This window comes from Lissotriton vulgaris, chromosome 8 (assembly GCF_964263255.1).
Source record: "Lissotriton vulgaris chromosome 8, aLisVul1.2, whole genome shotgun sequence".
Lineage (NCBI taxonomy): Eukaryota > Metazoa > Chordata > Amphibia > Caudata > Salamandridae > Lissotriton > Lissotriton vulgaris.
Genome location: NC_141696.1, coordinates 1,287,687,458 through 1,287,699,803, shown reverse-complemented (window position 1 = coordinate 1,287,699,803; position 12,346 = coordinate 1,287,687,458). Strand labels below are relative to the sequence as shown.

Here is a 12,346-nt window from a genome sequence, read left to right as displayed (position 1 = left end):
CTTCAAGTAGCCATCCGCATATTTGCTGAGGGGTTCTAGTAGTGAGCCCATACAAGAAATAATCGATCTGAGAGGTGGATCCTCAACACTCTTATAGATTTTGGTTAATCCATAGAATTCCAGGGAATTAGAATTTCTGTGAGCCAATTTCTTATTTTTCTAAGTGCAACATCCTAAGACAGATGGGTAGGTCCAGATGTGAGTCCCATGCTCACTGTCATTGGAATCAATCTGAAGCTCACAGGTGAGCACAAACGTCCAAAACTGGTTTGAGGTTACTTGCATTTCCCTATGGGTTGGACCTGGCTAGGCAGGTCAAGCAGCACTGTCAGTATTGGAGCAGAGCCAAATCTGACCTGCACACGGAGGCATTGTGGAAAAAAGAATGATGGAATGGGAATGTGGCCCAGAATAATTACCAGTGGCTGGGATTAATTAAAGTATTCCACACAACGCATTGTGTTTTTCTTTCTGAGTAATGGCCAGTGGGAGCACTTTCCACAATATGCACTGGGTATGTGTATGCAGCTGTCCGGGTATTCAAGACTGCATTGAAGTACATCCAACCGCAGTCATCTGGAAAAATAGGGAATGTGACTTTTCGTGTACAGAGGTACAAGATGAAGGAAGCACTTTTCAAAATATGCACTGGGTATGTGTATGCAGCTTTCTGCGTATTCAAAACTGCATTGAAGTACATTCAGCCTCAGTCATCGGGAAAAATGGGGAATGGGACTTTTCGTGTACAGAGTTGCAAGAGGAAGGAAATATAGGTGAGGATGAGAGATACAAGGGGGAAACCAAATGAATCCAAACATCACAACTGTGGGACGATTATTCCTTGAAGTGCAAAACTGATAATTTTATGCATGCATGTATCTGCGGGTAGCTTCCTTACTTTCTAGAAATATTCACTCAAATGTTTCATTATTATTTACTAAGTACATGAACAGCAAAGGCTTCATGATGCAGGAAAGACAAGAAAGAGACAAAAAAAAGAAGGACACCCCTTAATATCTGCTACGATCTGGCCAAGAAGCTACCCCCAGAAGGATTGTTTGCTCATTCCACCAGAGCACAGGCTGTGATCACTGTCTTAACATGTAGAGTTCCAGTCCTGGACATCTGCCAGGCAGCAATGTTGGCCTTGCTGCACATGTTCACCAAACACTACTGCTTGGACAGTCAGGTCCATTGGGATAGGCACTTTGCCCATTCGGTCCCGCAGGACTTTCTGGTTTAAATCATGTTTACAGACCCACCTCCGGGAAGGTATTGCATGGGTATCTATTTTAAGGTAAGGGATCTGTGGCTAGAAGTCTCTATCAGATGAACAAGTTACTTACCTTCGGTTGCATCTTATCTGGTAGAGACTCTATCTAGTCGCATATGCCTTACCGATGCACCAATCCTTCCCGCTCTGCGAACAGATTTCTAGCGTCAGGACTGTTCCCCTTTCACAGCCCTAGTTTTTCACAATAGTGGTCAGTGTTCTACGTGGCTCCGCTCTCCTGCTGTGGAAAGTTGCTAAAAGAGACTGACATCAGCGCGTTGGATTTGCACCTATATAGGCACCAAGCACATCACTTCCGGCAACGCCGATGCCACTTGTAGCCAAATGACGCAACCCACTGGTGCGCAGGGGTACTGCTCAGGAACAAAATTCCAGATATAGTCTGACTCCTGGGGAAATTCTAAGATAGGGAATCTGCAGCTAGATAGAGTCTCCACCAGATACGGCGTTACCGAAGGTAAGTAACTTGTTGTTTAGTAATACTTTGTTGGGTTGTATGATGGAACAACTACGACTTGAACAACTACAGTCTAAACAACTACTCCTTAACCACTTCTTAGTCGAAACCACTACAGTTTTAACAACAAATATCTTTTACAACTACTATGCCTTTACCTCACTTGCCTTTACAGGAGAAGTGTGGCTCACTGGTTAAAGCCGCAGACTCTGAAGCAGAGATCAGGCCCGGGACCAGGGTTCAAGTCCCGACGCGGCAGGGTCTTGGGCTCAATGTCCGCGGACGCGATAATTCTCACCTCAGCGCCTACTCTAATCATGGGTCCCCCGCTGCAACTCTGGGAAATGGCTTGCTTAATCTCCACAATGGCCCCAACAAAACTGGGATGCCTGGCTTCACCTTAGGGGTGCCCAGGAGAGGCATCACACAGGGAGAGCCAGGAAGGGTTCCACAGCGTTATACAGCGCTGGGACACCCGTTGCTGGGGCAGCTGTGCGCTTTACAAGTCTACTACATTTACATTTACATTTACCCCATTAATGTTTCTATTTTACTGGTAAGTATAAACGTGTGTGTGTGTGTATATGTATAAATGTTTATATGTATGTATGTGTAATGGGTTTGTATGTACTTGTAAATCACTTGCATTTCGTGGTAAAGTCATGCATGCTAAAGACAATTGGGATGTAAAGTTAATATTGGTGAGTATATATATATATATATACATATATATATATTTTCATTTTCATTTTCAAAAAGCTTTATTCGATCATTAAAAAAACAATCATAAAAGCACATAAAATACATCACAGAATTTCAGGACAATTACAATGTTAAATTCTTGCAATCACTAACGAAAGGGAACACTCAATTTGACAAAGACTTGCTAATATAACAGAAATCGGGCCTTGTCAGTTAATTAATTAGTAGTAAAGACCATACTTTTCCTAGCAGACACAGATTTCAGAATAAATACGGTTGTAAAAAAACACACATCCGGATCATCAAGTGCAAATAAAAGCCTCATAGCAGTTTTAACTGTTGACACAGAATATTTTTTAAAAAGAGGCTTAAGGTAGGCAATACGGAAATACAGGTACAATGGGCAAATAAGTAAAAAGTGCTCGGTGCTCTGCTTCGAGATCCCATCACATGGGCAAAAGGTAGACGGGTGCTTTTTTATTGAGGGGAAGGCCACCAGTTTATGTACAATACCTAGTCTTAACCTGGTGACGACATACTGGTGGGATTGCTTAGTGACCACCTTCAAATACTTTGAAAAGCCAGAACTATTCAAATTGTTGGAATAGTAAAATTGATGGGTTAGGAACTGGCTAGTGGTGTCACAGCGCAATTTGGCTTTAACCCCCAGATAGATATTTTTAAGCTCCTTTTTAGAGATATCAGTAGCACTAGCGGGGTCCGCAGAGACATTCAGATCAAATATATCCCTGAATGATGTTATAACATAATTAAGCAATGGGATCAGATTACATTTATCCAGGCGGAGCAATCATTGATGATTCTCCTGGTAAAACCAGTTTCTTCCTTGGCCCAAATCGATCTCCAGGCCATTAGCGGTCTTAATCCAGTGAGATCCGTCACAAATTCCAACCCAACTTCCTGGTGAGCCAACCCAGTAGAAGCAGATGTTGGAAGACAAAGGAGTCTCTTTAAAAAACTGTTTTCCTCCACTTGCAGATCCCCATGTCGACAGTGACCCCAGACACCTGATTCATAGAGTGCAACAGAGGCGCATCAATGTCGATAAACATACAACATATCATATATAGGTCGACTTCCTAGTTTAGAGGCAAATTTGAAAACACCAAAAGCACTTTTGCCCATCTTAGCCTTAACATTTGAAATCTCCTGTGCCCACATGCCACTACTATTATAAGTGATACCAAGATAGCAGAATTTATCTACCACTTGGATTTTTTGTTCCTCAAACTGGAATGATCTTAATTTCCTTACCTTCTTCCCACAAGCCATAATAAATGTTTTAGAATTATTAATCTTTAATTTTCTCACCCTAATGAAATCTGAAAATCTGTCCATTAGTCTTTGCAGACCGACGGGTGTTCTAGATAGAAGGACCGTGTCGTCTGCATAAAGCAGCACAGGGATCGCATGGCCCTCAACTAGCGGTGCATCTGAATTAACCGATTTCAGCTCAGTATCAATGGCATTGATGGAAAGGGAAAAGAGGAGTGGGGCAAGGACACATACTTGCCCAATGCCTGGTTTGACCTTGATGTTATTAGTGCATTCCCCCGCTTGACAGAATCGTATCCGGGCCGATAATTTAGTCTGGCCAGAATTTAGTCAGGCCAGAAAATTGATGATTACAGCAGGGGCACCCAGATCTAATAATGTAGTCCACAGTAACGCATGGTTCACCAGGTCAAATGCACTAGATAGGTCCGCAAAGCAGAGAAACAACTAACCCTGCTTGGCCCGTGTGTATTTACCTATAATAAGGTCTAGATTAATACACTGCTCAATAGTACTGAGGCCCTTGCGAAACCCATATTGGTAATCTGCTAATATTCCATTAGCCTCTTGTGAGAAGTTGACCTGATATATGATGCTCACTAGTTCTAGTGATCACCTTGTATCAGTCCAAACAACCCTTATGGTGATTGGTTGTAAAGTCAACCTTATAGACCAGCTATCCTAATGGTAGCATGGACAAAGCAGTCTTAGGCTAAACTCTTTTGGCATGTGAAGCCATCTTACCACATTAAACCCCTTGAATACCAAGTGAAAGGACACCACACAGGTTGTTATGAAAATAGACAATATATTTATTAACTAACATACACCTCTGAACTCTTTATGAGATCAGAGGGCTAAGCACATGACAATCTCTTAGGAAAAATACGTTTAAGTTGCACAAATTACAATGGTGCCCCAGGGGCACGACAAACCATATACTAAGTAATTGGAATGTGAAAGTCGATAAAAGGAATGGAGCTGTCCAGAGGCTGTAGGATCGCCGGGACCACGCTACACTAATTCTAGGAAAGTAATAGGAGGCCCACGGAACGCGTGTGCAGGGTGTGAACTCACACGCGAGATGCGTAACAGTTTCTATGGACAGTACAGTTCAAGTAAAAGGTGAGTACGGACAATCCTGACTATGTAGGACTAAAATGACTGTGGAACTGGACACTAGGAGAGTCAATCTACCCTTGAGCACCAAAATGCTCTTGTTACCTCACCCACAGGCTGCGGGTGCATAGGTGCGAAGTCGTGTCGGGTTCCGGCGTTGAAGTCTATGGAGCCTGGAAGAAAAGATGCTGCAGGCGATCAGGAGGAAGATGTCCAGTATGATCCAAGGGTGGATCAGTGAAGAGAAGAACCTGAAAGCAGAGGGGACAATTGTGAGAAGTTGGCCTGATATATGATGTTCTCTAGTTCTAGTGATCACCTTGTATCAGTCCAAACAGCCCTTATGGTGATTGGTTGTAAGTCAACCTTATAGACCAGCTATCCTAGTAGCGTGGACAAAAGCAGTCTTTAGGCTAAACTCTTTATGGCATGTGAAGCCAGCTGTTTTACCACATATAACCTTTGAATACCAAATGAAAAGGACACCACACAGGTTGTTATGAAAATAAACAGTTATTTATTAACTAACATACACCTCTGATCTCTTTATGAGGTCAGAGGGCCAAGCACATGACAATACTAAAAAGGAAATACGAGTTCGCACAATATTTACAGGTGCGCTTTAGGGGCACGACAAACCATATACTCAGAACAATGGAATGCGAGGAAAGAAAGTACTGTAAGGAGATCCAGAGGCTGGAGGATCGCTGTGACTATGCTACGAACTGGGTAAGTAAGGAGCAGGAGGCCCACGGGACTCACGTGCAGAGTGGGAACTCTCACGCAGGATGCATACCAAAGTCTATTGATCTTACAGTTTGGAAAGTTACGGATTCAGGACGAACCCAGCTAGATGGAGGGAAAACAACAGTGGACCTGGTCACTAGGATAGTGTACACAGACTTCAGCACCTAGAAGCTTTAGTTACCTAACCCACAGGCTGCGGGTGCATAGGGCTGAAGTTGCGTCGGGTTTGCTGCGTTGATCCCGGTGATGCCTGAAACAAGGAGTTGCTGGCAGGCAGCCAGATGGAGTAGTCCGGTGGTTCCAAGGATGGAACTGGAAGGAAGAAGTCCTGAAAGGGAAGGGGACAGAGTCTCGGTCACTAGCCAGTGACGGTGCTGGAACCAGGATGGAACCAGATGCTGCCGCCGCAGTCAGGTGAAGGAAGGGTCGCTTCTCTCTGTAGCTGCGCGGACCAGGAGCTGCTCTTCACGACCAGGCTGGAGGCACGAGTTGTCCCACGTAGTCTGCTGCTGTCGGCGGTGTTGGATCGTCGATCTGGACAACAGGCCTTGGCTAATGCAAGCCACGCGGTGGAACAAAGATGGCGTCTGGTGCGGACCAGGAGGGTCCGGGGTGCTTCTCGTTCACAGGGATGCAAGGGCCAGTCTGAGGGACCAGACCAGCAGTGTTTAAATCTTCGGGTCGTCGTCTCAGAGGTCACAGGCCAGCCGGCGAGTGACCAGACAACAGGAGGAGCAGCAACCAGGCAAAAGGGCCCCACACAGATCTCTTGGATGCTGGGGGGCTGGTCTTTGGTGCAGGAGCTCCGTCGGTGGGGAGCTTCTCAAACCCCAGTGCACTCACTCGAGGATCCCTCGGCGGTCGTGCTGGAAGCGCTGTGCAGGTTTTCTCAAGATGGCCGTCACCACGTTGCTCGTCGCACCCTTGGGTCCCAGCTGTGCTGTGGATGTGGGTAGAGGTCAGAGAGGTCTGGAGGTCCGGGTCTTGTCGAGCTGGGTCATTGGATTCCGGGATGGAAGGACTTGCAGCAAACCGCACAAGAGCTTGATGGTGCCTGCGAAGCAGGATGGTCACTCCCTGACCATAGGGGTGATTCTTCAGTCTTCTGGAAATCAGGAGGTCGAAGGTCAAGAGTTTCTTCGTGGAAGTTGTCAAGATTAATCTAACTGGGAATGGGACCAGCTCCTACCTTTATTCGGCTCAAGGGGGCTGCACTACGACTAGGTCCCTTCTCTGGGTGGGACCAGGAAGGGGGGTGGTTACACCCCCTTTCCTTTGTCCGGTCTTGCGCCAGCTCTGGGGCTGGAGTGCCCCAGGAACTGGTTCTGACCGGTGTATGCACAGGGACACCTTGTGTGCCCCAGGCATGTCTCATTCCTTTCAGCCCTGTCCTACCTAATACACAAAATCCTGTCTGGGGTGGTGCTAGCACCTCCCAAGGCAGGAAACCCTTTGTCCAAGCCTCCCTCGCTGGAAGGACTCCCAGCAGCAGGAGGGGTCAGACTTGTGTCTGTGGTGGCAGCATCCATTTTGTGATGCTGAGGCTCGAGTTAACTTTAACCGGGGTTCACAGTTACATGCATGTCGTGTCCCTCTAGAAGGGTGGAATGCTACCCTCGTCGCCAGAATTGGCGAGGGGGTAGTATTCCAATTCGTATGACACCTTACTCGACATGTTTTGATAATGCTATACCAAAGTTAGCAATAACCGCGAGGATTATAATGCACTTAAGACTATATGGTATAGCGTTATCATGGAAACAGCTAAAGGACTTGGTTCCGAAAGCTGCAGACAGGCTCAGCTCATGCTAGAGCACCATCTCACATAATTCCAAGCACTCTGCCTTCAGGATTGATAAGGCCTGCCATAGGAGTGACTGATAGGAGGATATGTGCCCATTTTAGGGTTAGATATAGGGTTACTATATCTAAAGCAAAGGGTGATTACACCACCTTGCCCCAGCTGATTGATCAGCCAGTTGTGTCAGATTTGGATGGCCAGCCAGGGGTGGCATAATACATGCTGCAGCCCCTGGTAGGCCCTGAGTGCACCTATGCCCTGGGTACCTAAGGTACTCCGTACAGGGACTGATAAGGTGACTCAGTATCCAATTAGATATGTACCTAAGGTACATGGAGTCCTTTTTAACAGAGAGAGCAGGAAGCCTGGGGTCCTGAATAGCAGGATCCCAGGCCAACTAAGTCGAAAACCAGCAAAACACCAGGCAAAAAGTTGGGGGCAACCATAGTCAGATATCCACCTTCCTACACCTCTGCCCACTCCTCCAGTCGCACCAAAAGTACCCTACTCATTATTTTCAGGGAGGAGTCTAAGAGGGCGATAGGTCGATAGTTCTTAGCCTCTCATCTATCTCCCTTCTTATATATTGGAATAATTATAGACTCGCCCCATGTTGAGGGAGTGCTTTCCTTAGCTGCCGCATTGAAAACTTTAGTCAAAAAGGGACCCCATAACGATGTATCAGCCTTATACAAATCAACCGGCACCCCGTCTGGCCCCGGGGCCTTCCCTCCCTTACTATTGCGGATAGCATTATCCACCTCTAAAACTGTGATATTAAGGGGTAGTTTTAGGCTGCAGACTTCGGACCCAGGACATGTGGTGGCTTCTCCCCCCGGATTAAAAATGCTGGTTAAATGCAAGACCCAACTTTCCTCGCTAACCTGAGCTGTTGGGACGGGGAATTCCTCCTTCTTGAGGAAGGGGCTATTCACTGTATCCCAAAAGAGCTTACTATCGGGGAGCTCTACCGCCTTAGAAAGATTCCTCACGTCGCTCTTGCTTCCTGCGTTTCAGGTGATTTTTATAGATTGCCCTGAGAGCTGTAATAGCTCCCTTATCCCTGGGACTACTTGTTAGTGCTTTCTTTAATTCTTGTAGGGACTTAGTGCAGGCTCGATCAAACCACCCTATATTATCCCTCTTTCTACTGACCTTGGAAATTGTTACTATCTTTTTAGTTAACTCTTTTATCTTCTTAAAGCCAGCAAGAATACATGCAGCACCTGCGTTGGCATCTAAGCAGCTCTGCAGCTCCTGTATACTAGCAGCCACAATTTTTATCAGCAACTTCTCTGAATTATCACTACACCACTTAATCCTGATGCCGTTTGGCCTACAGGGGACTATTTCAACAACAGTCCTTCGGGCAGCTTGGTCCTTCCTTCCCCAGATAAAAATAGACACGGTAATACAATTATGGTCACTAAGGACCAAGCCTAAAATGATCGGGGTATCGCAGAAAATTCTAATATTCTCAGTAATCAACAAATGATCAATGACAGTGGCTGAGTTCCTACCAGTAAAGGTCGGGACGGAGTTACCCTCACTATCTTTTGCAGGCTGATGTATTAACAGTTCAAATTTAAGCAAAAGTGAATTAAGTGACTCTCCATACAGGGTGTGTGTAAAATGAGCACAATCCTCCCCTCGAACCCCATCAAATCCACAAACATTCGTAAATGAGAAAGGGCACAAAGAAATATTACCCCCCCCAAATAATAACAAAAGGGACAGAGTTGGCGACACATAATTTATCCAGGGCATACTCTAGTTCATTAACTACTAAAGAGCTAGAGGAGTAAACACATTATTATAATGGTTGATCAACAAAATATTACGGCCCCCAATGTGTTGTAGCCAAAGTACTTGTGAATGAAACCTTTTTTGGATAGGATTTAACTTGCACCGGGAAGTTTACAGAGAGTAGTATCAAAAGCCCCCCTTTGGCCCTGCCCATGGTTGAACTCTGCGCTTGGAGGTTAAAGGAGACATACCCATCAAAAAGTATCTGTTCCGTAGACCATGTCTCTTGTAAACAGAGTATATCATAGTAGTTAACAAACTCCCGCCAACCAAGAGATTCTTCCTTTTTGCGCCAACCAGCAATGTTCCAGCTTACAAATTTATACCCATTACCATGGTATCCCACGCCCGATCCTGAAGCCTCCTCCAGGGGCATACAAGAAGGCGCCGTTAGTGTTGGGGCATCCAGACTCTGGGTTTGCATACCACATGAATATGTAACAGAGTTCAACTGGCGATTTATCCCTGGATAGTCTACAGCCTTTGGCACACACTCCATGGGTTCATACCCTGGTTGGTCAGTAAGCCCCACGGGAAGTGCTTTGTTCCACTCAAGACTTCCACCCTCAGATGACATCTGGTTAGCAGGGGGTAGTCAGTCTACTGCATCGAGACAACTAAAACGATTATAGTCGCAATAAGGGTCAAGGATAGTCATAGGGCCTAATCTACCAGTATATCTCCTACTTCTTCCTCTACGGTCGACCCTTGCCCAATCATCATTACTTCTCCCATGGACCATACTATTGGGGGGATAAAAAAAGGACAACAGTAATGTCTGAATAGTAGAGTCAAATGACCTATTAAAACCAGCGCATATGTGGGAAACAGTTCTAGGATCCCTAAAGTTTATTGTTATATAGTCCCCGTTTATTGTTTTTGCTGTCTTACCCAACCAAGGCAACCTTCTTAGCATGACGATCTCGCTAGATAAATGAGCCGGCAGAGGTCTATTCCAATTTAACCATTTGACGACCTTACTTTTTAAAGAGCTAAAGGATTCGCTTTCCTCCTCTTCTAAGGCTGGAACGCCTGCCAAGACGACCATAAAACGGTTTGCTTCAGGTGGCAGGTCAGGTAATCTTTTAACTCTTTTAACTCTACACTCCTTTACTGATGCTGGTGGAACAAGCTTACAAGCATCTACTCTACTATTACCGGAATTGTCACTACTACTAGGCAGGGATCAGAAATCCGCTTAGGGGGCTCCTGGGGAACCAAGATAGTACCTGGTTGACTAAGTGATCTGCAATCTACATTGGGCGGTCTACAATCTAAAGTGGATAGCATCCCCCCCTTTTGGCACACTGTAGTCGTGGCTACACCCAGCTTGTTGGCCAAACTTGGGCATGCTACTAAGTTAGATGTAACTTTCTCGATATTGGCAAGTTCTATTTGATCAATTTTAGCTTCTAGGGGGTATAAAATGGATTTAAATAGCGTGCCCAGGCTTTCGATAGACATCTCAGTGCCGTGCTGAATCTGCAAGTGGGTAACAGGGACGGGCATAGTTAAATCGACCGTCCCATTCGCAGTTTCTTTTGGACCGATCATAGGCCTAACTGATGAGTTACTACCACTCTGTCATTTAGCTATTTTAGCCTTACTCCCATCTTTCTTATTATACACATGTTTCCTTTTAGGAATTGCCCCTTCTTTAATCCCTTGGTTCAATGTACTATTTGCGGTTTCCCCGGGATCAATGGGAGTAATCCCATGGTTATCAAGAATCAAATTAATTTCATGCAAGATTTCGTTAACCAAAATGTTCAAGTCCTGCGAATCATGCTCCTCTGCTCCAGTTGGGGCATCTAGTTCCATTATACAGTATACAGGTATAACCGCTAGTCAGGCTGGTCCTCGCAGTCCCGCAAAACCAATGTTAGCAGTGCCCAACCGGAACAACACAGGCACGAGTTCTGCCCTCCACAAAGTCAAAAATAAGCAAGTATTACCCTTAGTCCAGGCGAGCGTCCTCCAGCACACCACGTTTGTCCTGTAATGAGCGGCACATATATATATATATATATATATATATATATATATATATATATATATATATATATATATATATATATATATATATATATATATACACACACACACACATGCACCCCATTACTCCCTATTATTGTTATAAAATCCCTTTCCAACCAAAAAACCTACTCCCACCCCAAACCTTTAAAATCCCATTTCCATCCACAAACATATATCCACCCTAAACCCTACAAATTCCCTATCCACCCAAAAACCCACACCCACCCTAAAAATTCTCTTGCAATCCCAAAAACTCACACCAACCTTAAAATTACCCTTGCAACCCATAATACCCTAAAATTACCCTTGTCACCCAAAAACCCATACTCACACTTAACCCTAAAAATATACTTACCACCCTAAAACCCATACCCACTTCTAAAATTACCCTTACCACCCAAAAACCTATACCCACCCAAAACCCTAAAATGACCCTTGTACCCAAAACCCCACACCCACCCTAATTCCTAAAAAAAAATCTTTCCACTCAAAAACCCATCCATAACCTAAACCCTAAAAATGCATTTGAAATCTCAAAAACCCATACCCACCTTAAATCCTAAAATTTCCATTGCAATCCCAAAAACCCATACCTACTCCACCCAAAAACCCATATCCACCTTAAATCCCCAAATTTCCCCTGCCATACATATATATATATATATATATATATATATATATATATATACACACACACACACACATATGTATACATATGGATATATATATACATAATATACATATATATTACACAAAATACTTACCTTTAAGACTTAACAAAATACTCTACAAAACCATATAAAATACAGCCAGCCACCGTTTTTTCAATAGTAATACATATTTCATATATAATCCAAGAGTGTCATCTACTGGCCACAGGGGTAGTTGTTAATTCATTAGTGATTAAAAGACTCGTGATTCAGGTTCATTCGTTGTTTAGGAGTCGTGGTTCAGGTGCTTCGTTGTGAATGAGTCGTTGTAAAGGTCGTTTCCCACTTTGTTGACCACACTTCTTTTAGAGAACTGCCACACCATTTTTTCATCTAATGTAAAATTCTGTTAAGAGCCAAAATGCATTTAAGATTTG

General features: G+C 44.5%; 1 protein-coding gene across 3 annotated transcripts in view; it reads left to right on the top strand.

The window, feature by feature from the left end:
- The window catches only part of PARP4 (poly(ADP-ribose) polymerase family member 4), a 1,988,214-nt gene that overhangs the window by 973,965 nt on the left and 1,001,903 nt on the right, over positions 1-12,346 (top strand). The window lies entirely within an intron of this gene.